The 27,047-nt window shown below is 38.6% G+C and overlaps 1 protein-coding gene across 4 annotated transcripts in view; it reads left to right on the top strand.

Moving 5' to 3' along the window:
* Positions 1–27,047, top strand: part of MIDEAS (mitotic deacetylase associated SANT domain protein) — a 54,280-nt gene that overhangs the window by 1,532 nt on the left and 25,701 nt on the right. The window contains exon 1 of one of the 4 annotated variants that reach the window (XM_085062275.1): positions 13,881–14,048. The exons of 2 other annotated variants lie outside the window; for them this stretch is intronic. The gene's annotated coding sequence lies outside the window, so the exon portion shown is untranslated. Of the gene's footprint in view, positions 1–13,880; positions 14,049–24,388; positions 24,462–27,047 lie in introns of those variants that run through there. One more of the 4 variants, XM_085062276.1, reaches the window with a different exon arrangement.

The following is a 27,047-nucleotide window of genomic DNA, read 5'->3' as shown; positions in this document are numbered from 1 at the left end:
CTCTGAAATCACAGCAGACAGAAATTGAAAGCTCACTGAACCTGTGGGTTCATGTTTCCAAAGTGATTATATAGCAGGTGAAATCCAAGCAGGTTTGCTACAGTCCTGCACATTTAGCATAATTCTTGCTCTGATCTAATTTTTGGTGTGTTTCTGTGGGAAAAAGATCGGCGTTACAATAAGCAACTGCAGTTCAGCTAGCTTGCATGGAAATGGAGAGAAGAGCATAGGGAAGAGTTTCTGTGTCAGGCCACAAAAACTTAGAGCTTGAAAGAACTACCAGACCAGAGATACGCTCAGAGCATACTGTTTCAACTTTAACTCAGAAGTTGCATCTTGTTCAGTGATCTTGCAGGCAGTGCTGGCTGAGGGGGTAGTAGGAGGCATTGAGAAGGTGTGCCACTGACACTGCATTAGCAAGGCTTTTAACTAAGACTTTGGAGAACATAATAATTATGCCAAACTTCTTGTGTGTACAACTTAAGGTCCCTAAGATTTGTTTTTCAGAGAGGCTGGTTACCTGTTATTTTTATCAGCTTTGTTTTGAGAGTATTTGAAATTCATGACATATCAGATCTGAAAGATTTCAGATTTCTGGTGCTCAGAAATAGGCCTTTCTAACATTAGAGACAATTTTCCAGAGGTCTTGTCTTCAGCCATAATAGCTAATATCTTAATAAATGCCACAAAGTCTCATAAAGTATTTTGAACACTGTGATGAAAAGTAATATGAAAATGGAATGCTGCTTTAAAATGTCTTGGTGTTCAACTAAAACATATTTCAGCTGAACACAGAGATTATATTATTATTGGAAGTTTCCTCAGCTTGTCAACAAAATGCTTCATGTAAAATGTATGTGGCTTTGTTAACAAAGAATGTAGGGATGTGCTGACAGTGTTTTTGGGTTTTGTTTGGGGTTTTTGTGGTCACTTGACAATCTGTCTTAGTGATCTTTCTGTAAGTTCATTGGAGCATTCTGTTTTAATAAAAAAATGAAACAAATATATATTCATCCGTGCATTACTGTGATGTTCTACCAGATTTTTCTTGAAATTGTGCTTAATGTCTTGAATGACTTGTCAATCTATATTATGCTGGGTATTTTAATGTCAAAATTACCTCTGGAGTAGTTCTGAAAGATTCCATGAATCATTGGTGATTGTGATACAATATAGTCATTCCTTACGCAAAGTGTTTTGCTTTTCACAACCTATGTGGTAGGAGAGAAAGTTTTAGGCCAGGATTCTTTAGACTTATATACAAAGGAGTAGGTAACTTGCATGTCCTTGAGTCGTCCTGTGGTTCTCAGTGGAATTAGTCATAGATATATATACATTTGTGTGCATGTTAGCAAAACAAAGGTGTAGCTGTGCTAGCCTTTAACCCATCCAGGTGCATGCAAATAGTGGTAATATGAAATGATGAGGGCTGTAGCACAATGTAAGCTTTTCAAAAGCCTGCATAAATGTTCCAAATGTTTGTTTTTGCATTTTTGCTCTATGGTCACCTGTCAGTGGTGGCTGCAGAACCACAGGGGATACTTTCAAACCTGGCATCCCTTTCATGACTCTCCTGTCAGGCTGCTAATCAATCCTTTAAGTTGTCCCTGACTAAAGGAGGACATGCAGCCTTTCTTTGCAAATGGCCACCTTGGTAGTGGTGGCAGCAGCAGTGTGTATGTGGGGAGGTGTGCCCAGGCATGTAAGGAGACAAGAAGAACTGCCATGAATCAGAGTAGAGGTTTGTCTAGCCCATGGTCCATTTGCAAAGGTGGATATATTTTCTGTATGCTTAGCATTTCTTGAAGGATTTCCACTAAAAAAAACTTATCTCGTTTCCTTTGAGCTTAGGTAAACATTTAGCAAACATGTTTTTTAATCTACAGATCAAATTGTGGAATAAGAATGTTGGCAAGAGCTGATTTTGTTGCTGTTTCACCTTTTCTAAACATCTTTCCCCCCCCCCAAAAAAAAAAGAAGAAAATCCCCAAAATACCAAAATCCAGCTTTTTTTTTGTTTTGTTTTTTTGTTTTTGTTTTGGTCTGAAGCATTGTGTAAAATCTTGGTACTGGTTGCAGTAAATTACAGTTTATGCTAAAATGAAATGTACTAAATATGAGTGTTGTTTCCAGTGCAATTAGTTGCTTTCTAAGAGACATAAAGTGAGAAATAAATATCACTTTTCTCTGAGTATCATAGTATGAAATGGGGAGGTGAGGGAGACAGGAGCTCTGGTGGTGAGGTTTTGCAACACATGCCCAAAAAGCTGCAAGTTCTGGCACGGGCAAGCCAAGGCTCATGAGTCACATCCAAAGGGAAGATTTGTCACTGAGCAATTTGTAAATAGGAGGGATGAACTGCTAATTCAAAGAAATATCCTGAGGACCTTCCCTAATAATTGGAAGTATGGCAGAGAGCTTTGTGTCTGACAGCAGTTGCTTGTGCTTTGAATCACACATTCCCGTTAATGTGATCTGAGCATTCAAACTAAGAAATCCTTGTCATGCATTACAGAGATCCCTGGAAGAGGTGGCTGGTCAAGTAATAATTTAAGTTTTTGTAGGTGCATACCAGCCACTTGCATTCCACGTGGAAGCTCCTTGGCAGCTCCAGCTGCTCTCAGTGCACAAATGGCATGTGTCTGCAGCAGGAGGCTGCTCAATAAGCACTTCTCAACGCTTCGCATAACTTCTGTTTCTGAATGGTTTCCAACTGTAGCCCTTCTCAGTGCTCTGCACATCAACTCCAGTGACTGGAAAAGTTATGAGGGAAACATATACTCTCCACACCAGGAAAAAGTGTAAAAACATGCATTTTGCATGCAATCAATGTCCAGATATTTAGGAGCAGCCATTCAAATGGGGATGCAGAGATAATCATGGTAATTAATTCTTTGCTTTTCTGGCTCTCTTGATGCTTTTTATCGTATTTTGTGCAACTGACAGCCACCAGATAACCAGGCTTAAATTAATATAATTCAGTAATCTCTATATAATATGGAAGATGTACGGTATTCTTTGAAATGTATATATCCCAAAATTAATGTTCTTTTTATGTACAAGTAAATTACGTGAACGCCCCTTGTTGAATTGACAGTTGGTGTTAATCAAGAAGTTGAAAATTGAGAAAAGCTAGATTGGGAGGATGTGGCAAAGTGTTGAATGTCTGATAATTTTTTGTTTGTTCTAAAAGACATTTTGGAAGGCTTACAGCAAAGCATAGAATAATGCTTTCCTTTTCACTCTTAATTAGTAAAAATTAATGTTTAAGTTCTATGTAGTTTGACTTTAGCATTGGTAAGGATTGAAACAAGTTAAGTGCTATTAGTACCTGAAGTAGTAAACTGAGAAACAATTTTAATATCTTTTTTACTAAAGATGTTACTGATATATTACGTGTTCAAAGTTGGGATATAGAGAGACAGGTAGAGGAATCAAGCCAGTATTCATGCTTTATTTTTTCTTTGCTGCATATTATCGTCTTCTCACGTTGGTTCTCAGTTGCTTGTCTTTCCCCATCAAAGGAGAGATTACAGTGCAATGATATATATTGATATATCCTCTTGTCATTTATTTTAGGAAGATAAATTAAATGTGCATGTATGTATGTACTCACACCATTCTGTTATATACCTCTAACTATCTTATTTTATAACTCAGTTCCCCCGAGGACGAATGTTTGTTTTCTTTGTTATACTACAGTACCGTTTGTGAAGTTTTGGGGGTGTTTTGGTGTAGTGTTTCTTTTGTTGTTGTTGTTTTTGTGTGTGGTGTGCTTTTGTTTGTTTGGTTGGTTTGGGTATTTTTTGTTTTGTTTTGCTTTTAAAAACCGTGTTGAAGTTTTTTGTTTGACTGTTTGTACTATTATTTCAGCCTTGAATATAATGCTGTATTTTGGGATTTATCTTAATTTGTCTTTGATAATGTTGCTTTTGTTATTTCTAGAGCTATGGTAACTAAAACATGCATGCATTGTAGCTGCAAGTTTTGTTCTTGTCTTTATTTTTTTCAAGGGCTTGTAACTGATAGGACTTTTTGAAATACTGGTTTGGTTTTGCAGCCCGTCTGTGGTACAGTGTTGTATGGAGGATTTCCAGCTATCAGAGCAGCTGCTTCCCTTCAGCATGGGTAAACCAGAACCTGTTGTTTTCTGGAGCTGCATGTTGTGGGGCAGTCAGCCTGCTGAAATCTTTATCACCTTTTCTGCGCTGTGCATCGTGATGAGGTCCAAAGTTGAAACTAGTCCCAGAAGTCTGAATAATCTCCAAGTTGCCTTGTTATGGTGTAGTTCATAGGTAAAAGTGCATTTGTGTTTGGATCCCATTTGTGTTGCGTGAGGATGTTGTGTGATTTCAAACTTGACTTAATCACGTATGCTTAGGTGCAGCCTTATCTGCTATGCCTGTGTACACCTGGGATTCCTTGAGCATCTCCTTTTCAGCTCTTGCATATACCACCTGGTAATTAGTCATGAATTGCATTATTGTTTACCATTTTAGAGTAATGCAAGTCAACTCCTCTTGCAGTTTTGTAATATCCTTAGCTGTTCAGATGCTTCATCCTGAACATCATCTTTAGACACATTGCAAAGTAAAGTAAAATGAAGTGCCATATGTTAACAATACTCTTGGGATTTTAACTGGATCATAATCCATTAAATCGTTTTAATTTCAGGCTTTTATTTCTCCCTACATAATGTATTCTTTCATGCATTTCCTGAAGGGAAAGTTTGCTGTGTTTGTGGGAAATGACTACACTTGAGTGACAAAGAATTTAGCAAGGTATTTTCCTATTTAAATTTGGTTTTATGCTGTTTGAGAACAAAATCCCAGCACTGCCAAATTCCTGGTGAGAGGAGAGAGAGCGCCACAGCTATAAGACATTCTGATTGCTTTTGGAGATTCCAGTGACGGCAGTTTAGGATCCCAAATACTTGTGTATGTGAAACTGACAGGGAAATCTGACTGCTCCTATGGTTTAGTTTGATTTCATTACTTCAAAAATTCTGAGTTGAATTATTCTCTTTGAATCTTTTTTGACAAACTCTAGATGTTATCCTGCATGAAACATGCTATACATTAGGGACAATTATGATATTTATAGTATTTAAGTAAGACTACAAATTTATTTGGATTTTTTTATTGGAAAGCTTTTATGTTTTCAAATTTTTTAGAAAATATAAATATATATGAGTAAATAATGTAGTCTTTCCAAATAGTATTTGTTTAAATAAACATGTTTTAAGGGATGTTGACATGCCTTTGGAGAAGAAAAGGAATATGTTATAAAACAAAAGCTAGGGCTAGTGAAGTATTAGTATACCATTAGGCATTCTGATTTTTAGGGGCTTAAACTGTCCTCCTTGAATAACTGGAAAGCCTTTTCACACATAATCACACATAAAGGGTGTGATTGTAAGTAAAGAATTGTGCAAAATGTTGCATTTGATTATTGGCCTCACTTTTTTCTGATTTAATTTCAGCATTGAAGTGGTCTTTTGTTACTAAGATTTTCTAAATACGTTTAAGAGGCAAAAGGATATTTAAGACATGTCCTTCCTTTTGAAGTATGGGAATTGCTTTCATTTTGGTATTGCAGCTTTCTTTCTACAGGAAATGTGCTGTAAGTGTTTCTGTAGAAAAATAGGATCTGTAATAAAAAGACCATTTATTGCCTAAGAGGATAAAAAAAAGAATGTGAGACTCCTTATAAACAATTTACTTTAATTTTGAATTTGCGATGTAAAGAATAAATATTTGAAGAATTGATTAATTAAAAACCTGGGAAGTGTGGTATAGCTGATACTGTGCTTAAGTTTTGCACTTGTTAACAGTAAATAAGGGTCTGCCTTGCAAGAAGCTTTGTTGACAATGATGATATTTTTCTATTTAAAAGATGAACAAACTAGCTGGGCTTTTAAAATTTGCAATATAAATAAACCTTGTTACCTTACCTTTATAGAGGAAATTAAAATACAGAGGGCTTTGTTAGCAGAAGATATAAAATGCGGGTTTGAAGCCTTGATTTGTAAAGTTTTTCTCTGCAACTGGAAGAGCTCTTTAGTAATAATAACAATAGTAATAGCAACAACAACTATTGATATAAATTGCACACTGGAAAATTCAGTTTCCCTATTCAGGTAATCTCTCCTGTCATTTTAAAATATGCCAGCCTGCCTGTGCACAAATGTATGCCATTATGCAGGTCTTTGTCTAAGAGTGACATGAACATATATTTGCTGAATTCTTAAGCACGGGAGACAGATGACGCTTGGATAGACTGGTCATAAAGCAAAGACATTTCTAACACAGAGGCGATGGAGCAAAGCTAGAGACTCTTCACTGGCGTCCAGCTTGCACTGCTGCTTTTTAGCCACTTTATGGATTTCTCCACTAGGCACTTCTGTCAGAGGTATCATTAGGCAAGTATGAGACTAAGGGCAGTGGCCCAGATACTTGTCAACACTAGCAATTTCTTGACCACGTACACATGGATATTTAGTTAAAGGGACAGTGTATTTGATTCTTGGAGTTGATGTTAAAACACCCATGTTGGCAAGATGCTGCTTCTGCTGTGCTGACTAAAGTGATGTTGAAATGACTTTTACTTTTTTCTAAACAGAAGGTTTTCTTTTTCCCCAGTGGTGATAATTCAATAACCTGTTCCAATCTTGATCAGCAATATTCTGTTGTTATAGTATTGTCAAGTTACGTTGATATTTGTGGAAGAATGATATTTAGATGGAAGGATTAAACATCTTGTTTTTAAAAGACAACCCACAAACAAACAAACATTCTCATGTTCACACAAAATAAAAAAGTGCCAAGGTAGGGATTTAGATTTAGAAACTCTTAATGCTTCCTTCATGAGATATATTAGTATTTAAACTATATTTGGATTTTGATCTCAAATGGTAAATGCTCACTTCAGCCTGTATACTAACCTAATAGCACACTCCAAGGACCACATGACAAAAAGCAAACAAGAAAATTCAGTATTTGAACTGGTTCACATCTTGCTAAAGAGCAGACGTGGCACTTATGTTTGCAGCAACCCTGTGGTGTCAAATACAGAAAGATAATTTCTTACAACACAAAAAAATCCAGTTTTCTATATTGTCTTGTCAAAAGTTTGAGAACAGATCTGCTGAAGAGGAGTTTTGAGAATAATTCAAACCTGCATAGGATGATTTGCTGCTGCTCTTCTGTCAAGGTTTAGGAATGGTACTCCCCAGTTCAGTGCCCCACTCTCCAAACCACACACCACTCTCTCTTTTTGCCCTCTGTCTCCCACTTTGATGGGCTGAAGATGAGAATTGAAAACACAAAAGGCAAAGATCATGGGTTGAGATAAGAACAGTTCACTGGAATGAGATAAGAAAAGGAGCTGTAACAGCAACAAAATAGCCGATGGCTCTCTATACGACGTTTTCTCACTGGCAGGAACCCCTTTGCCCTGGAAGAGAGTGCCTTTCCTCTATCCCCGGCAATGGCCTGAGATGGTGTACGGTAACCTCCATGTCCTGGCCATGCACATCAGGGCTTCTGCAAAAATTAACCCAGTCGTGGCAGGAGCCAGGTCATCCTCATGTCATGGGCATTAATAAAAAAGACTGCACCCGGTCTCAGGCTGCATAGATAAGTCTGCGGTTTTACTTTCATATTCTGAGGCAATACAGTTTTACTGCAGGTTTTTACCATTTTAGATTGAATAATATGTAACAAAGGTGCAGGATGTACTTAGACCTTTGGACAGCTAAGTGATCTATAGGTGCCCCTTTTGTCAAAAGCAAACCTGAGGGTCTCATTTGCTAGTGGAGGTTGCATTGCTGTGATTGGGCCTGTTCCAGCAGTTCTTATGGCGATCTGTTTCAGGAATGCAGCCTAGAAATTGAAGTTAGGGGGAGCTTTCTAACATATTAATTTGGTTAAAATATTTAAGATATCACATCCATATTCTTCCCAAGAATGCAATGGCTTCGTGTAGCCTTTTAAAGAAAAATCTTGCTCTCAATCTCTTTCAGTAGCCTGAAGTGCTTTTATTGTGCTTTCTGTGGTGTCCCACCCTTAAAGGGAAGTGATGATTTATGATTTCATTGAGCCTTGATTCATGCTTAGACACAACAAGCTGCTTATACTGAAACTGAAGTGGTCAGCAACAAGGAACAGGTACCTTGAGCTTAGTTAGAACTAGTCATGCTCTTCGCCCTCATGCTGAAGAGCATTAGGTCTTCCAGTCATGGAACTTCCTGTATCTAATATGTAAGTCTACACTTGCATCTACAAACTGTTTGACAACTATAGGATAAGGAAGACTAAAGACAGGCAGACTTGAAAGAGAAGACAACAAAATGTAATTCGTGGAGGATTTGTTTTCTGGTGCTGTAGGACATAAAACAAGCTGTTTCCAGTCTTCTCCCTTTCTTGCAAGCTCACTGCTGACAAGTAATTTGCATCATTTGTGCCTTGTTATCCTCCTCATTTTAAGGTGAGGTAATTGTCTTTAACCAAGAGGCTACAAAACCATACTCTAACCTAACACAGAGAAGCATAATGTGAGTAGAAATGGAGATTTTGCCCCACACAGAGGAGTTGATTGATGGGGACTCTGATAGGGGAAAGTGTGCTACCAGAGTCTGAATTTGCATCTCCATGGCTGCATGAGTGTTTTGTCAGCAGGCTTTGTAGAGGAGCCCAGACACTCTCACACTTCTTCAGTCTGACAGTGCTGTTCAGAAATGGTTATTGGCACCCTCTGTGGACCTCCAGTAAATGGAGGCACTTAAGCCTTGGGTGAAATAACAATTTTTTTCATTGAACCGCAGATACATATTTGCCTATATGCATCCTCTATGGGCCCTTTTGACTGGCTTTTCCCTGCTAATTGTGATTAAAAGACTGATTTTTGATTCTCTGCTTAATCCCATCATGTTTGTTCTAGAAATCCGAGATGTGGAACAGAAGCTTCTGGATTGCACTCTAGAAGTGAGTGCATAGAAATGACTCTTCCAATTTCTGCGTGGAGCAGATTGAGTAGTTTGCCTAGCCAGGTTACTTACTTGGCTTTCAATCATCATGTTGTCAATGAACAGAATTATCATCTCCCTGGTTCTGTGCACTTAGGTGATTTCAGTCTGCCTCTTATGCAGAGTTATTTCATACTTTTCTGTTTCTCAGTTGGGCAACTCTGGTAGTGTCACTGAAAAGGTCAAAGATGAAAGAAAAGAAAGTGGTGGATCAACTTTCTCCCTTGGAGTATGGGTTCAGGGCATTTTTTACATCTCTCAGCTGCTCTATTGTGGGGTTTTTTTATTGTGAAGATGAATACAACTACTCATTTTTGCTATAAAGCATTTTAAAAAGACAGTTCTTTCTGAGTGACTTGATTAATAAGAGAAGTACAGTTTGGAGGTGGAAAGATATTCTCTGTTCGGTGACAGCTCTAACAGAATAATTGTAAGTGACAGAATTTGCTTGAGAATGTGCTCCAGGTTAAGTGTAGGATGCCTGGCTGTTTACAAGTAACCATCTAAGCCATACAGTTTGGATGTGTGGAGGCAATGTGAAAATCTATTGACATCTTTAGTTACTCAACTGGTTTATTTTTGGGAGCTCATGAATTGGCAGGACATACTGACCCTGTCTGGAGGGGAAAAGCATAATGACTTTGAATTCAGGAGATTTAGTGAATATTTTGTGAAGTTACTTGCTACTACTTTGCTGCAACTATAATGGAGGTTTTAACCCTTTGCTTTCCCCTCTGAACATTTCTGTACATTGTGGATATATTTGAATGAAAATCTAATACTACTCTGTCAACACAAAATGGCTTAATAATCCTGCAACAGATTTGAAGAGTATGAGTTTTTCTTTCTTGAAAAAGGGGGAGAAGGTATTTGATGATAGATTACTTTTTTTATAACCCTTTGTAATGTTAAACCCTTCACTTGGAATATCCCTAGGCTGGATTTAGAATTGGTCCTGGACACAAAAGGTTACAATGTAGGAAAGACAGAGCAGTCTTGCACACAGGTAATATTGGATCTCAAGGAAGGAAGGATCTGAGAGAAGTTGTATATATGTTCAAAAGCACAGCTGTATTTTTTGTGAAACTGATACTGCTTTTGCACTAGGTGACTAGAGAGACCCAGCAGACAGAATGAAAAACTGACAGTAACAACTGCAAAGTGAAAAACAATCACTTTGAAGGGAAGGAATGACTGATTTTACTTTTGTGTATTACGCAAGCAAAATACAAACCAACCAAACAACAAATGAAGAAATAAAATCAAGGACATGTTAACACTTGGCAAGCTGACTGGACTCACGGAGACCATTTTGCTTTAAAGGTGTCTTCTGGACATTTTTGTCATTGTTGTTGTTTGTTTGTGGGGTTGTCTTGTTTCTTCGTTGGTTTTTTTTAATATAAAAAGGAGTATCTGGAAAACTCATGTGTCTGGAACAATGTCAGCTTATCTGTTCAGCAACAGTCCCAGTTCCTTACTATTATTAAATACAATTGCTGGAAAAATTTACCTCGAGGCAGGAATGTTAATTTATTTTTGAGGGGTTTTTTTCCCTGAAGTGTGTATTGGACATTCTTTTCAAACACTTTTTTTTTTTTTCCCTCTCAGTACTGTCAGTGCTACTTTTCAACTCATTTTAATAAATTCATAACTTTGTTATAAAGTTATATAACTTATCATTTTGGGACTTTGCTCTCCTCCTAATGCAGAAGTTAAAAGTGAAGCTGTGTATATTCATAGCTTGCAGAAATGCCAAATAAGTAGTATAAATAACAGGAGAGGCTGTGGATTAAAAAAAGAAAAGAAAAGAAAGAAATTGAAAAATCCTTATTCAAGACCTAAATGAAATGACTCTATTCCAGAATGCCTTTCTGTGCAGCACTCTGTGCTTGTGCTGCAAACACCTACAGCCTCGCCTGCCTTTGCAGGGCTGTTCAGCGCCTGGCTGGCCCTGGGGGAGAGCCACAATTAATGGGGATGGGAACTGGGTGTCCCAGCAGCCGCAGCCGCAGGTCGAGGCACGCCAGGCTGCCTGCGAGGGCAGGGGGAGCTGCCAGGTGCCTGTTTGTGAGGGCAGCCTGTGCTTCGGGACTCTCAGGAGCAGTAAGCTCAGCTGCAGGGTGGACACAAACCCTTTGAGAGATAGTGTTTCTTCAGGCTGTCGCTTGGGCTCTTGCTCAGCAGCTGAGGCATTTCATTGGGAAATGCAACATCAGAAAAGCACGCTTTTAGACTCCAAGTGTGGCTTTGGAACAGCTGTACTGGAGCAGCTAAATAAATATAACCCTCTGTAAGAGGAAATAACTTTTCTACCAGATATATGCACAGATGGATTGTAATCATTCTGAACCCCATGTTTGCCTGAGCAAGGGAGAAAATCTTTTAATAGAGATCTATAAATGGAAATTTGTGCTTATACCAGCTTCTTGTAGCAGTGATTGGTGAACACTGCTTCTGCCTAGTGGGAATGAGATAAGTATCTCAGGGAGTTGGAAAAACTAGGGGAGCTAGGGAGACACCAACCATGAGCTACAACAACAATGTACATTCAAATTCCTTGGTGCCCTGATGCCTACAAAGGTGTCTGGGAGCAGTTCTTCTACAGCAGTGTCAGTGGGCCTGGGTAACAGAGGTACTCAGTATGCTCAGAGAGAGCAGGGGAGCACAGCACTCCTGTGAGGGGAAAACCAGTGTTTTGCTACCTCCAAAATACAGAAAAATAAGGTACTAAAACAAATTGCAAATTTGGAACATATTTATTACAGATACGTGTCCTAAAATATTTTATAGTAATAGAACAAAGTACTGAGCTAAAATTGTATGCAGACAGCACTTATGAGAGTTGCTGCTTCAGGAAGGAATTACAATTGTAAAATAGTGGATCTGCTTAAAGATCATTCCAGGTTTATTCTATTTTGTTAATTCATCAATGAGGGGGTTCTTTAATAAATACTTTTATGAAGCACTGTGCATCACCTCATTTTCAAATTCTAAGATATTTAATGAAGAGGGAGTTGTTACTGGTGGGATTTTGCTTTAAAACAACAGCTTCAAACCAAAAGCAAATTGGTAGATTTAAACACCAGCCTGTGTCTTAAAATAAATTGATGGTATCTCCTGACAGAACTGGTGCCAGTAATCCAGAGGGGGCCTTGGGGCATGTGATGAAGTTGCATGCCTTAAAGAGTAAAATGTGGCTTTAAGTTAGTGCATACATTTGTAATTGTATGTCTGTATTTTTTCCTTTGGAAAAAAAAAATGAAAAGGAAGGGTTGTTAAACTTTAGTGTGGGAGGGAAGAGTTGGTCAGTGATTACTTTTAAACAGTGAGGTTTTCCAGAATGCCTGGGAAGGACATGGTGCTTCTTTTGTGGTGCACGTTCGCTGAGGTCTGCGCGGCAGCAGATCTCTGGCAGGAGCTTGCTGTGCTGCACAGGCTAGTTTTCCACAACCCTCAGCAAAGCTGGTCACCATGGATTATTCTTTCCACATGTCGATTTTGTGCATGAAGCTACTTTGGGGAATTGAAGCCAAAACTCAGGAGCTGGAAGGTTGTTTCCCTTGCCTTTCGTGTGTGTGTGTGTGTGTGTGTGTGTGTGTGTGTGTGTGTGTGTGTGTGCATGCTATTTGCTTGGAGAGAGAAGGAAGGGAGTGTTAACCATTTACAAGTATACCTCTCCCCTCATTCCTTCCCTGAATAATGGTGGGAAATATTCCTGGGCTAATTTAGTGTAACAGCTAAGTCACTCTCGAAAGTAGAGACTGTTGTAAGTACACAGATTAACAGGAAACACACAGGGGTTGGATTTTGTTTCTGAAGAATTAGTTCTCCACAAAGAACAGAAAAAGAATGTGCACATGTTCAGCTGAGGAAATTTTTACTAATGCAGCCAGGTGAGCAAAGGATAATTATTGCTATGGACCTTATTTTAAACTATTTTTTCAAAGACCACCGGAAGTGTCATTTTACCTACTTAAGGCATAAAAAGCTAAAAAATATGAGTGTGGTAGGCAATTTCCCTTTTTCACGCTAGAACGGCAGATATACTTATTTTAAAATTCGACTAGAGAGCTAGTGAGGTGATACTGGGAGCTAAGCAACTGGCAGGTGGGGTTTTTCCAGCTGCTGCTGTTAAAAACTCGAACTTTTAAATTCAGTGTCTACTGAATGCTAAGGGGAACTTCAAGTATGAAATTTTTCAAATTATTTTTTAAAAATTTGCAATATTTGAAACTGTAAACTGTTTTTTCAATTATATTGAGAAATTTGGCACACAACATTCTTTCTGTATTAAAAAAAAGTGCTAATTCCTCTTTACTGTGCAAATATCTGTGCATAAAATTAAAATATGTATATTAACAAGCGAAATGTTTTAGAAAATCTTTTAGTCTTCAAGGAAGGCAGCTGAATACTGCTGAATACTGTTTACAAAAACTGTAAACAACTTCTTTTTATTGGTTGTAGCTTTTTATATGTCCAAATCTATCTTACTATTTCCAGGTAAATTATAAGTAAAAAAATAACATTAAAGAAATTACCAGCTCTGAAAAGCTACCTTTTTTTAAAAAAAGGGGTGACATACTAAGAAGTTATTGTTGTGGTTTAATTGGATGGGTGGTTCATATCTTTTGAAACAGTTTGTACTGCTGTGATGTCTTTGTGGAACTAAGTATGTTTAACTGGAAGGCATCATGTTATAGAAAATGGACAAAATCTACTGGAAATGTAGGAGCAAGAGGAAAGGCATCAGGAGGGACTGATACACTTGTGGTTTGAGGAGGGAGAGATTTTTTTCTTTCTGCTAGTTTTTTTTTTGTCATCTCACCCTTTTCTCACGTGTTAGCTTCCTGCGTGTTGCAGCAGGAATGGAAACCAACCTTCATACTTGACCTCAGTCTGAAATTGAAAGCATGAATTCTTCAGCACTCAGCCTCTGAAAGTGCTGTTCTGGGGAATCCCTGTCTCTGCACTGATGCTACTGTGAAGCTTTATGCCAGCACCAGGGTCACAAGTCTTGCAGAAGGTGAGCAGAAGACAGCTGAAGAGTGTGGAAGTCTTGCTAGAAGGAGAGCCACTGAGTTTAGAAATGTCTGCAGTAATGCAAACTTAGCCTGCTACCTGCAGGAATGGTGTACATGTAGAAGCCATTCTTTTATCTAAACTTTTTCCTGATGGTCTGATGTGCAGATAGCAATGAGTGTGAATTTGCTTCCGCTTTTTTGTTCATTTTTGTGGCTCTGACAGTAGTTTTGTGACTGATTTGTCAGATTTTGTCTGCAAGAGAACCTTTTGTGCAATGTTCAAGCTTTTTGGTAAGGCAGAGAGAGAACAAAACCACAAATACAAGTTGTGCAAGACTTAGGAAGAGCATTGACTTAACGACTTAGCCTACTGTAGTACATGAATGTCATCAGTTATGTGCGAATTAGTACTTGTTCTTTTTTTCTAAGTAATACTGTGACAGCATTGCTTATGCATAGCTCTCAAGGCTTGGTTCTGTTGTTTTTTGTTTGTTTGTTTTTTCCCCCATAAATATCTCTGATAAATACATGTTGTTTATGTAAATTAGACTTCCAATTTCATCTGTACTGTTTGCATTTAAAAAATTCTGGGCCCTATTTTCTTTCTTTTTTGTGATGGTTCTGACCCTCTCTTCCCCCTCTCACCCCTTCAATGACAAAAATCTGACATTTGCTGCTGCAGGTCAAAACAGTGGGTAAGGACTATGGTGCTCCCTGACTTATGGGGCCCTCAGAAGGGGCAGTGGAAGCAGTGGCAGAGCCCTTTCCACAATCTGCTGAAAGAAGCCTTGTTCCTGTAGAACAGCTGCTGTGATCTGAGCTGTCTTCCTGCTAAAAATCAATACAAGTTGCTCTTCACTTGTCTGGGTTAAACAGATTAAGTCAGAGGGTTCAAAGCGTGGAAGCTTGTCCCTGCACGAGTGAGCTCTGAACACATGCTGTTCCATTGCATCCATTCCTTGTGGGCCTGAAAGCTATTTCTTATTTGTGGCATCTCAGATGTTGCTGTTGTGGGAAAAGAACAAAAATTCTTTTCCCTTGGAGTGGTAGTTGGGAAGGTGGTTGCAAAGATGGGAGGAATATACATGTCATGGTGATTGCGAAAATCACTGTCTTACAGGATTTAAGAGTTCCCTTTTTTCATTCTCTGATTCCAAATCGTGCTTTTATGTTTTTGGTGATCATAAGTGATGTAAACAGATGAAAACATATATTGACATTAAACTACTTTTAGGTATAAATAAAGAAATTCCTTCCCTTCTTTCTTCATATGATTTTGTAATTGCATGCAGGGAAGGAATTGGGTGAGATTCTTCAGCATTGTTACCTAATTCCTAGGCAAAATTAGTAACATGTCATGATTGCACCTGAAGAGGTCTGCCTAGTATCCTGAAATCCTCTATGTCCCCTGCACACCACCACAGCCAAAGCTAGTGTGTGTGCACATGTCTTATAGGTGACAATTCTAATAAAAGCTAGCACGAAAATTTTAAATGCACGATAAACCTGCATTGACTGCTATATGCTTATCTTAAGTTTATTATTGTGCATGGCATACAGTCTCGTGGGTGGGCTGAAATAGGAAGAAATGTTTTGGAGAGGTTTCATGTACACTTTAGCCAACATCAGGATGGGATTTCAAACTGAGTAAGAGACTAAATATGATTGAGAGAGTAGGGCACTAACCTGACACTGAGCTAGGTTATCTCGTCTGTCATAGACCTCTTCAGGCAAGTAATTTTAAAATCTCCCTCTCCCAGACTTAGCTGTCTTCAATAAAAAGAGAATAATAGTAGTTCAGTCCCTTAAGGAGGTGTTGCCAGAGTAAGTGCATAAAGAGTATACTTTTAATGCACTTTTTAGTGCTGTTATACTGTGATCATGAGGCTATGCACCCATGTGAAATGGAAATTGCTGTAATTCAGTTTCTTTACTATAGTGCAGGAAAATGAAGCCATGGACAATAAGAGGAGTACACCTGGCTAGTGTTGTCATTTTCCTAAAAAAAGGAAGTCCAAAACCCCAGCCAGTACAGATTATGCAAGTGGAAGAGCCCTTCCCCTTAGCCTGCAGTTCCAGGCAGAGCTCATGGACACTGCAGAGACATTATAGAACATGGCATCTGTGGAGTATCTGTTAGAGATCTCTAGTATGACATTGACATGTATATTTTAATGTTAGAGCTTTCCTACAGGTGAACTTTCATGTGCTTTAGAAGATATTGTGACTTTTATATCAAAATAGCCTTAAAATTTACATCAGGGTGGGGGGAGTTCCACAGTGTACTTAAAAAGTAATGTTCTATGCTAGTTTCTAAATTTGGTGTAACTGTTCAAAATGAAGATGCTTTACCTGACAGCTTGCAAATGCAGTCTGTGGACAAAACTGAGATCAAGGAAATACGGAAGAATAATCTCATCTTGGCTACCTTTTTGCTTTTTAGTGCAAAACAGGCTGTTTTGTCTTTTTTTACCTGTTAGAAATAGAGAATATTGCACATGACACATGTGGTGAAGTTGAATGATTTGGTGTTAATATATTGCTTTAACTGTTGCAAAGTATTACATAAATGGTGAGTATTCCAGTAACATGAAGTTTGTTCGTGGAGAGGTTCCTTCAACTACTTTCCCCAAGAGAAATTTGTCTGTGGTAACAACTTTTCGAAATGGGGAAGAACTGTATAATGAATGTCAGCCTGCTGATGAGAGGTTGGATGTTCTTTCTTGTTGTTTGAGGATTTGTTGAAAACAGTAATGTCATCAGATACTATGGGACATAAACTGAGCTACTTGAAATAAGAGAGTGCTATCTAGCTGGTGTGAAGAAATCCTTTAGAATCTGTTATCACAGAATCATAGAATGGTTTGCTTTGGAAGACACCTTAAAGATCATCTCATTCCACCCCCTCCAGCAAGGGCTGGGACACCTTGAGCTAGACCAGGTTGCTCAGAGCCCCATCCAAATTGGGCTTGAACTAGATGACTAGATGCATCATGGATTGTAAAGGAGAATCAGTCTCAGAATTTCTTTGGTGTGAGAGGATCAGATTAATGGAATCCATATTGCTGAAGACATGATTAGTTCATTAGCCCTTCATTCCAAAGTGAAAACTACATTTTGTAAGGGAATTTGTTTCTTCCTTAGTGCTTCGTGATTTCTTTTGTAGATGGTCAAGTGTTTAGTGCAGATGATCCTATCAGCTTTTCCAGTAAGGTTCTGACCTTCCAATTATTTATATCCTGGGTTTTTTTCACAGTGTGCAAGGACTTATTGTTCCTGTTAATAGCAATTACATAGTTTGTATCTTTAGCAATTCAGCTGTTCAAAGTGTAAAGTAGGATGGATTATTGAACCAAAATGTTATAACTTCAGTTAAAATGTATTTATATTCTAGGACTCACAGAGTGAACTGTGTAAGTGCAGGATACTTCTGATCTTCTTAACACTCACAGAATTCCATGTACAGGTGGATTAATGTGTAAACTTAATTTTTCCTGCAGTATTGAACTACAGTCATTGCACCCTTAGTTTTGTGTTTTACTAACAGCTGAGTCTTTTGCTCAGTTTAAAAAAACTGTGTAAGGGTTCTTAATAGAGGACACTTTTCCTCATGCTGTTACTAAATGACTTCTTTTCTTTCTAGTAACAAAGTGCAGAATGAGTGGTTCGTTTGGTTTCAGGTAGGCTTGTTGAGCTGAGTCTTTAGGAAATTTGACTTTGAATACATAAGAGACTGATATCACTTATGCCCCATGGTGCAAGTGCTTTATAATGCTAGTAAGGATACAAATAAGCCACTACAGAAATGGAAGAGCTTTGTATTTGATCCAGTATTGGTGCCAACCATCTGCTCTTTCCTTCCTCCACTGAAATCCCTGTGGCTAAAAGGAGGAGATTGGGCAGGTGTCTGGCAGGTAACTGGCAGGGAACTCTGAATCCGGAGGCCTGGAGAGTTCTTTGATTCTTTAATTACAGATTAAAAAATCAGAATGCTCTCTGGGCCCCTGGATTCTTAAAACCTTGCTGTTTTCTGCTGTGTGATGATCCTGCTTGCGCATGTCTTCAGTGCTCCTACTCCCAGTATTAGTGTGCATTTGCTTAGCCGCATTGTTGTAATGCCTGACAGCCCCAGTCATGGCTAAGAGCTTACTGTACCTTGTAAAAGACCAGCACAGTAAAGAGACCCTTTTATAGTCAACAGTGACTGCAGGAATTCTTAAAAGACATACTTTTAGAAATTTGAACTAAAGCCCTGTCAGTACTGTTAAAGACTGACTGCACACAGTCAATACTGTCATCTGTTTGCTGCAAGTGTGTGGATGTTGGCAAACCAAGGTCAGCCCTGCTTCAGCTTAGATAACAGCTGATAAACTTTTTCTGGGTCAAGTAAGCTAGAGGCAGGCATGTGACAAAAGAACAACTATGTTATTGTGTGACCTTTTTTCTCCATTTTTTGGGTTACTCCCTCTTCTTTGCTTATCTCTACCCTGATTGCCTCATGTCTGAAAATAGACTTCTCAGCTCCTTGGGGAAGCATCCCCATCTATGTTGTTAGTGACTTGTGTTAAAGATAATACAACTTTTATGACTTTTTTTGACTTTATGACTTTTATGACAAAATACTTCATTAATATCAATGTGTTGGCTTTCAAGTATTATTCTCATTTTATGAACCAATTTGAAGTGGTTTGCTTAAGATGCATGTCTGTAGCAGATCTGGAAGCTGATCCCAGATCTCCAGGGTTCTGCCTGTAATTGTAGTCTCAGCTCTTGTCCAGCTGGACTTGAGTGAGTGATGATGCCTGCTTGATGGTCTTAAGAATGCCTCTCCCAAGGGCTAAGGCTGAGGTATTGAGTGCAATTTGTATTTCTCATGAAGAAACCTCTGGGAATGAAAAGTATCTCTGTCTCTATGAAGTTTCACCATTCCCTTCCCTTATTTGTAGCCCATTACCTCTTGCAAAGCCTCAAAGGAATCTGTAAAATACTCAGACTTTTTTGTTCTGTACACTGGACATCTGTGCAAGCCCGGTTTCATGCTGGAGTGCTGAAGAGGTTGAGATGGGAACAACTGAACCCGTAGCAAACTTTCCTGTTGCAGCTCAGTGCATTCAGATGTGTTTTCTTCTCAGGGCTAAAGTGCAGAGAGATTTGGTGTGTCTCTGGGGTGTCCATACAATTCTGCAGCTTGTGTATTTGTGGCAGTAGAGGCATTTGGAGTGAAGGACACGTTGTGGTCATGTCAGCTATGTGAATGCGAGGGCAGGGAAAAGCTTTTGGCCTGCTCTTTGCCATTCTGACTTTGGAGCCTGCTGCGATTCCTGCATGTTGGTCTCTCTGTTGCTAGCAACTGCCTTCCCAGACAGCTCCAAACAAAAAAGCTTAAAATAACTGTCTAAGGGCTTACAGTTAGAGCTGTTAACCCATTTCCAGTAGGAAAGAGTTCATGTAACTCTACAAAGCCTGTAAGCAGCATTTCGTACTCCATAATGACTGTGTTCATTCTGCACTCTAAGGCTGCCCAAGCCTCTTCAGATCAGTGTTTATCATGATGACAGATGATTGCAATAAATATTTAACTTCAGTACAGTTTATAAACTTTAACCAATATAAGAAATTTACTATGTATCTATTTTAGTAAAGGATAAGCTTGGTCTGTGTTGCAAAGACATTTGCAAAGATGGGCTTTCTGGTGTATGTGTTTACAAGAATCTGGTTTATGGAGCTGCCTCTCTTGTAGTGCAAGACAAAAGACTAGTCTGGTGCAAATCATGAATCATTTGTTTTCATGAGATGAGTTTTGCATGAAATTTAGATTATTTTGGAAATACTACTCCAAGTTTCATTTGAAAATAAATGAAATTGAAGATCTTACATATCCTTTCAGTAACTGGTAGAAAAACATTGTCTATTCCTTTAAAAAAATCAAGTTGTGACTTCTTTTTTCCTTTTGTTGTTTGTTTAATTATCTGCTAACTTTTAAATTTTTTGTCTGTCTTTTTAGTAGTTTTTCTTCTGCACCCATGCTGATTTTCTTCTGTTGGAGCTGTTTGTGTAAGCCAGGTTTTGTTTGGCTTGTTTGTTATGACAAGACTAATCAGCATTTAATGGGAACTTTCCCTGTAGCAGCTTTTTGTCTCTTCTTCATCCATTAGAACAAAATTATATGGAAAATCCTAGGTGTGCTTTGAAAAGCAACCCTCCAATACTTGTACCAAGTTTACAGCTTGAATTGCGACAACCCAGAAAATAAGGCTTTTTGGAGTGTTTATCAACAGTATGAGTCTTTTCTTATAGAACTGTTAGCTGAAAACTTCCCTTTGAGATGCATCTGTGGTGCTTCAGACCCTGTAATTCAAAACACCAAAATCCTTCTCTGTAACATCCTGCATACTAGGATGGATAGTGTGTTTAGATGGAGTGTGGAAAACTTGTGGTAATGGGGTGAGTAAAACTACATCCATGGATGTAAATAGTAGGTCCAAATTGAAGCAGAATGCATGCTTGGTGAATTTGAAGACCATTGGAACAGAAATGTGCCTAATAAATAATGTTTATAGGACTGCATTTTCGCTGTTTCACCTTTATTACATCCTTTACTGTAAACCAAAATATTTTCTTGAAGTAGGATTTGTATTTCTCCTTGGATTGGTTACTTCATGAACCAATGAACCGATATATAGTTTATATATTTCCATTTGGGTATGTATCTTTTCCTCAAACAATATGGTGGTTCTACATTTTGTGTTATTTTGTTTGCTGTGGACAACTAAGCTCTCATGCTGAATGTCAGGCATGATCTAGATTGGAGAAGTAGTTTGTGGCATCTGGTGGTGCAATACAAGCTACCTGATTTTGCTGGCACATAGTCCTTCACAGCATGACCATTTTCTCCCATGTTTCACCTCACAGAGCTGATGGGCTTCACTTTTGTACTGGTTAGTACAGTGGTTTAATAAAGTTTTATTAATTCCCGGCCTCTGAAAATGAGAAAGTGAAAGTGGCAGCAAAGTAATTTTAACAGTGCTGCCCTCGGTGTCCTCAGGGCAGTGGCACCCCTGTAGTCAGTCATAGCTTCAGTCTTCCTCTGCAGTAGAAATAGGCCAATCACATGAAAATTTGGGTAGGTCATAAACATCTGCCATGCATACTACTTATTAAGGTATGTGTTCGTTAGCCTCAGGCAGGCACCTTCAGGAAACAGTGGAAGTTGTCAAACTTCCTCGATGCTGTGTTTTCCCTTTTGTTGTCTGTCTGTCTGTCTGTGAAGCAGCTTTCCTTTCATCTCTTTGTCTTTATTACAGGCCTGCTGTTGGATTTCCTTTTTTTGCTATGCAGTGTTGCACAACAAGTGAGCCTTCCCCATTACATAGGCTTTATTGATTCTAGGACTTTAATCTGATAAATTCCCTAGATTAGTTTATTACTTGGAAGTGTTCGGGGAGATGATTGATACCTACTTCCATACTTTTGTAGTGGGCCTCTTTTAAACTGAAGACTGTTCAGTTGGTTGGTTTTGCTTGTTTGCTTTGGGCTTCAGCTGTTGCTCTTCTGTAGTGCCAGAATCCTGGAAAATACACCTTTTGCTGTAGAGACAGGCATTCTAGATGTATGGAAAATGCCATACCATTTGGGGTAAGGTGACAGGAACATAAAACCATCATCTTCCATTTATGTTTTTGGCTATCTTGCACACTGCTGTGTTTTGTAGTTGCTTTGAGTTTTCCCCCGCTTTTCTTCAGGACATACATTGCTGTGTTTTACTGTATAGAATTTACAAACATGGTTTATTTTCTGTGCTGTGCTGTTATCCTTCCTGTTCAGGGTGTCTGAAGGTGGTGAGTGGGAGGTTGCAAACAATCTGCAGGAATTTTGGTGTAGCTAGCTGTCTGGAAGAAAATGTGATAAAGTTAGTGTGAGGGAGAGGCTTTGGAAGGAGTGATTGAAGCTGTTTTCATTTACAGCAGACCAAGCATAGGTTAGGTACAATAAGCTTTGCAAATCTTTTACAAAACACAAAAACAGTCCCATGTTTTCATCCTTTTCTCTGTTCTTACTCAAGATTGTTGCTAATGGTGCTGGCGGTTTCACAAAGGCAGATTTCTGCTCGCTGGAACAAGTTTCTTATTTGTGATACCCTGTAAGTCTCCAGTCATTTTCAAAAATGAAAACCACAAAAGCCAGAAACAAAACCTACCCTACTGAGCCTCCTCTGTCCTCCTATTGCACTGAAGGATTGAAAAAGTTTTGCCCTTTCTGCACATATGTAAATAGCACACCCAATTTTTATCTTTCACAGGTAGATTTAATTAAACCCATATTTACTAGCAGGTTTGAAGGAGAATTGGTGTCTAGTATATTATGTATTGCTTAATTATTGACCTTATTGTTGTGTGATCTTAGAAGTGAGTTAGTTCCTCTGTTTCTCTTTGTCATTAGTAAAATGTGTATTATAATTTTTCAGGTGTTTCATAAATGTGGGATTTGACCATAATAATAAGCAAATTGGAGAAGAAAGGTCTCTCTGTCTCAGAAGGACAATGGGGTAGCTTGCTGCATTTGTCTTAAATGTAATTATTTTTTTTGGAATCTGTTGATCATCATCATTAAAAGTGAGCTGCTTACAGGAGAGAACCGTAATTTCAGTTGCTGGCAGCAGGAGGACTTAGTGAGAAATGATTGTCATCATCCTAATTTAACAGATTTCCTGTAAGGAACTGTGACAGCATTGTTGCAGTTCAGGCTGAGAATGTACATTAGCTAGAACCCAGGAACACTTTATTTTACATGGAAAAAACCCCAGACTAGAGGAATTTAAAAGCTAAGATGGTGGAATAAAAAATGGTCTACAACTGCAGCTACAACTTCTTGTTATTCTCAGCATCCTTAATTTTGCTGAAGTGTAAGGAGAAGTTAGAGTCTTTCCTGACTCATTTCTGCGGCATTCTGTCAGAGAGAAATGTTGGCAAATTATCTCAAAGGAGAACGAGGAATGTGCACAATTTAAACTTGTTTATCATGCCAGATAAAGGTGGTATAGCAAATGGACAGGACAGTACAGCCTTTAACAAGTGAGCCAAAGAGTAAAGTTTCAGGTTACTACAGTGTATGAGGTCATAAACTTGATATGTGAAACTGTACAAATATACATATGCTTAGTTAAGAAGATATTTAGAGAAATTGAAAAACAGTGGATAGTTATTAAATTTACAGGCAAAGAGTTTTAAAGAGAGTTGGAGATATTTTGCATTAAATGGTTACCAGTGAGTGTTTTTAATTTGTCCCCTAAATCAAATAATCTTTAACTTTAGTTACGGTTTGATAGCAAATTCTTCAGGCTAATGATAAACTGTGCCAAGATAGTTGCACTGGTTAGGGACATCTCAATGATTCTGCTTTGGGTTGAGTAAAATCTGCGGATTGGTGGTCTGGGCTGGCAGCAGCCTAGTGAGTGGCTGTGAATGTCTGTGCCCTGCACCATTCAGATATCTTGTCGCTGTTGAGCAGCTAGCAGAGTAATGAATGCATCAGTTCTCAGTGGCAAGAAGGAATGACCTTTATTGTTTTGATTTCATCACATATATAGAGTTCTCAAAAGTCACCCAGACTGGTCAGTCAGAAGCTTTCCCCCAGGCCTGATTGGCCAGGCCTGCACTGCCCAAGTTCTGGAACACTGTTCCAAAAACATCCAAACTTTATCTTTATTTACAAAACACAAGAAAACTTCTCATGAGAAAAACCTGTGCTAGCCACAATATCTCTGCTTTGAAAAGACTTCATAATTTCAAAACAGAATCCTGGATGCAGGCAGAGACTCCTCTGCAGTCCTGCTGTATACTTCAGGAAGTTCTTCAGCATTCTTTGCCTAAATGTAGCCCATGTGTTGTTTTGTATGTGTTTATGATTTCTTTTTTTATGCACTAGTGCAGATATGCTGGAGAAGTTTTTAGCTAAAAATGCTAACTCTAACTTCTCTCAGTAAGGTGCCCTGGGTTACTTTCCTTATGTATTTTTCAGTCCAGAAAATCCTGCACATGTGCCCACTGGGTATATGTGTATGTAATTTGACACTCTTTTTAGATGCAGAAGAGAAAGCCTTGCAAAATGAAAAATTCCTTACAAATCTGAAAATATTTACAGTATTAAAGGTGGTGATGCACAATTTGTATTCATCTGAAGAAAGGTCAGGAGAAGTTCTTGAATGTCAGAAGCTCCTGGAAGTGAAAATAAATGATGATGTTGCATGCCAAATCTTAGAGTTATTAAAACAAAATATACTGATGCTAGGTTCTGCTTTTTCTCTGTGCAGTGTAAAAGCAATGCTAAGTATCATAACACTTCAGTATATTTGGAGGCAAGACACAGTATCTTCTGGGAATTACAGTATTGGAACTTGCTCTGTGTTTTATTCAAAGGTAAGGAATTGTCAGGGGTGTACTGCTCTAAAGCATTTAAGCCTGGAAGTGTGTTGCTATTTTACTGTGCTACTGCAGGCTGACTCTTGTGCTGAAATTAAAAGTAAAACAAAACAAACAAAAAACCCCCCCAAAGCTGGTAATTGGCTAGGATGATGATTATGTGAGCTCATTCCTCCAACCTCAGGGAGGGAAGCTTGTTTAGTCAGAGAGCCAGCAGTGCTCATGAAGTGAAGCTGCCAAGTGTGAGCTTTCCTGAAGCATAGTCATGCTGCAACTTGAACATTTATCACTGCAGCTTAAACTATGGACTCTTATTATTAGGATGGCATAGAAGATTTTTTGTGCAGTTTTTCTATATAGAAAGAATTTCTAAAAAGCCTTTTTTTTTTTTTTACCATCAAATACTGGATGCACCAAATCCTCTTTTACCTTGGTGATCTCTTGGGATATAGTTATTTTTGCATGTAACTGGGAGAACTGGGATGTTCAGTAAGCATGTCTTGTTCAAAGTACCTTAAATCTCTTTTCTCCCTGATAATGTCCTTTTCACTGTGCTGGGTTTTGTGCTGAATAACAGCTTCAGTTGTACATACTCCTTTTCCTCATTTGGGTTATGTCTGAACTTACTCCTTTTTATTATTTGCATCTTAATACTTTTGTTAGATCTCTTTCCCATATTGCTGCGGTTCTAAACTGGTCTGAGTTAGACCTTATGATGCTGGTGTCTTCTTATCTAGTAACAGAAAAAGTGGAACAGAACCAAAGTCCACACAAGTGAAGGTTTGGAAAATTGTGCTAAGGCAGTGCTTTCTCACTAACATGAGAGTCCTCTTGCAAAAGGTCTTCTGGATACTTGTCTGTGCAGTAGCTGTAAATCTCAGCCATGACTACTAAGAACAGCATCAGCTGAGCTTTTTTTTTTTTTTTAAAGATTGAAAACAAGGACCCTTGAAGTTGAATGCCATCTTTTTGACAATTATTGTTGCATTGTTCTTCAAAGTGTAGAAACTCTACAGCAGAATTTCAGAAAGCTGTCTGGCAGGTTAAAACTTGATCTAGTGGTAATGTCTTCTGATATACAGAAAAGCTTGCATTATTTTTATCAGAATTTATTCACATTATGAATTATGTGACTGATCAATACAAAAGCACATTGAAACATCAGTAAAAGGAAAAGGTTGCCTAGTTTGGAGAGAAAAATAACTTGCAATGATTTCACAAAGACTGTCAGAAACCACTCTTAGTAGTATTACCTCAGGTATTGAGGTTTGTTTTAGCTGTTGTCTCTGGTACATTTGCAGTGCTGCAAAAAGCAAGGAGAGAGGATAACATTAATGCTTCTGAGAGGCACATAGCAACCTTTCCAACTCTACATTTTTGCTACCAGCATTCAATTTTTTGCTGCAAGATGTTTTTTCCTCTCCTAGTGAAGTTTTGAAGTAGGAAAAACTTACTTTATGAAATCTTCGTTTGTGTGCTAGTTGCAGTTTAGAGACAATTTTCCATTTCACGTGTCCATAATTTCTCCTGGAGTTATTTTTGTCTTGTTGTGAGAGTCTTGGAAAACGAGCTGAGGCGTTGTGCTTAGAGGAGGGAGGAATGCCCTGGCTCCATGATGCAGGGTGGCAGAGGTCCATGGTTTGTAGCCAGGGTGAAGGGGAGGCAGTGTGGGGGAACAGCTATGTAACAGCCTGAGGAAATGAGTCACTTCACTCTGAAACACAGTCCCATGGTTCCAGCAGCACTGAAGCCAAGCTTGGCCTCTGAGGTGGAAGTTGCATAAGTTAATTAAAATTCTTTGTCTTTTCCTCCCCGTCGTGTTCCCAACCTCACCTCAGTATTAAAACCTGCACTGTACCTATATCTGTCTGAGGAAGCTCAGGTTACAGGACTTCAGTGCACTGTGTAGTTTTGGTTTAATATTTTTTCATTTTAGAAAGACAGAGAAGTAGATTGCAGGTTTCATTGGAGAGGATGTGTGTGTTAGTCTTACCTGCTCCACTCAAGAGAAACTTGATTGTATAGCAGAAAGGATGTAATAAGAATAGGTTTTAAACAATTTGTTATTATTTTTCTGGAATATATTGGCAATGTGAATTAAAGTGGAACAGAGTGCACACTGAAAAGGATAGAAACAGAGATTTACACCAGAGTGTTAGTAGTAGTGGTAGTTTAAGAATATAACTGAATTTAAAACTAAACAGACTTGGACTGAAAAGATTATAGGTGTCCAAACAGAAATAGTGGTGCATGTATGTGTTCACCCATTAGACCTTAATCCTGCAAGTTAGCCTCTTAGAGTTTGTGGGTGCTTTTTCCTTATGGAAGAAGAGGGTAGAAAGGTAGAACTGTCATAGAGTGCCTGTTCTGGAAAGGCTTTCTCCTGTTATGTTTGTAGCTTTACACTAACAGATATTTGCTGATGTCTGGGAGCAGCTGTAACAAGAGCAGCTGCCTGAACTACCTTTCAGTGAGCATGACCTGAGCAGGAGCAGTTGCTTTCAGTGGCTGAAGAAAACATCTGAGAGAGCAACAGGTTGAGCAGGCCCTGTCTCCAGTGCTTAGATACTGGGTGGGCAGTTT

The sequence above is a fragment of the Lichenostomus cassidix genome, chromosome 5 (assembly GCF_008360975.1).
Source record: "Lichenostomus cassidix isolate B80296 chromosome 5, HeHo_3.0, whole genome shotgun sequence".
In the NCBI taxonomy this organism is placed as follows: Eukaryota; Metazoa; Chordata; class Aves; order Passeriformes; family Meliphagidae; genus Lichenostomus; species Lichenostomus cassidix.
The sequence above is the reverse complement of the archived record's forward strand: the minus strand, read 5'-3'. Positions and strand labels throughout refer to the sequence as shown.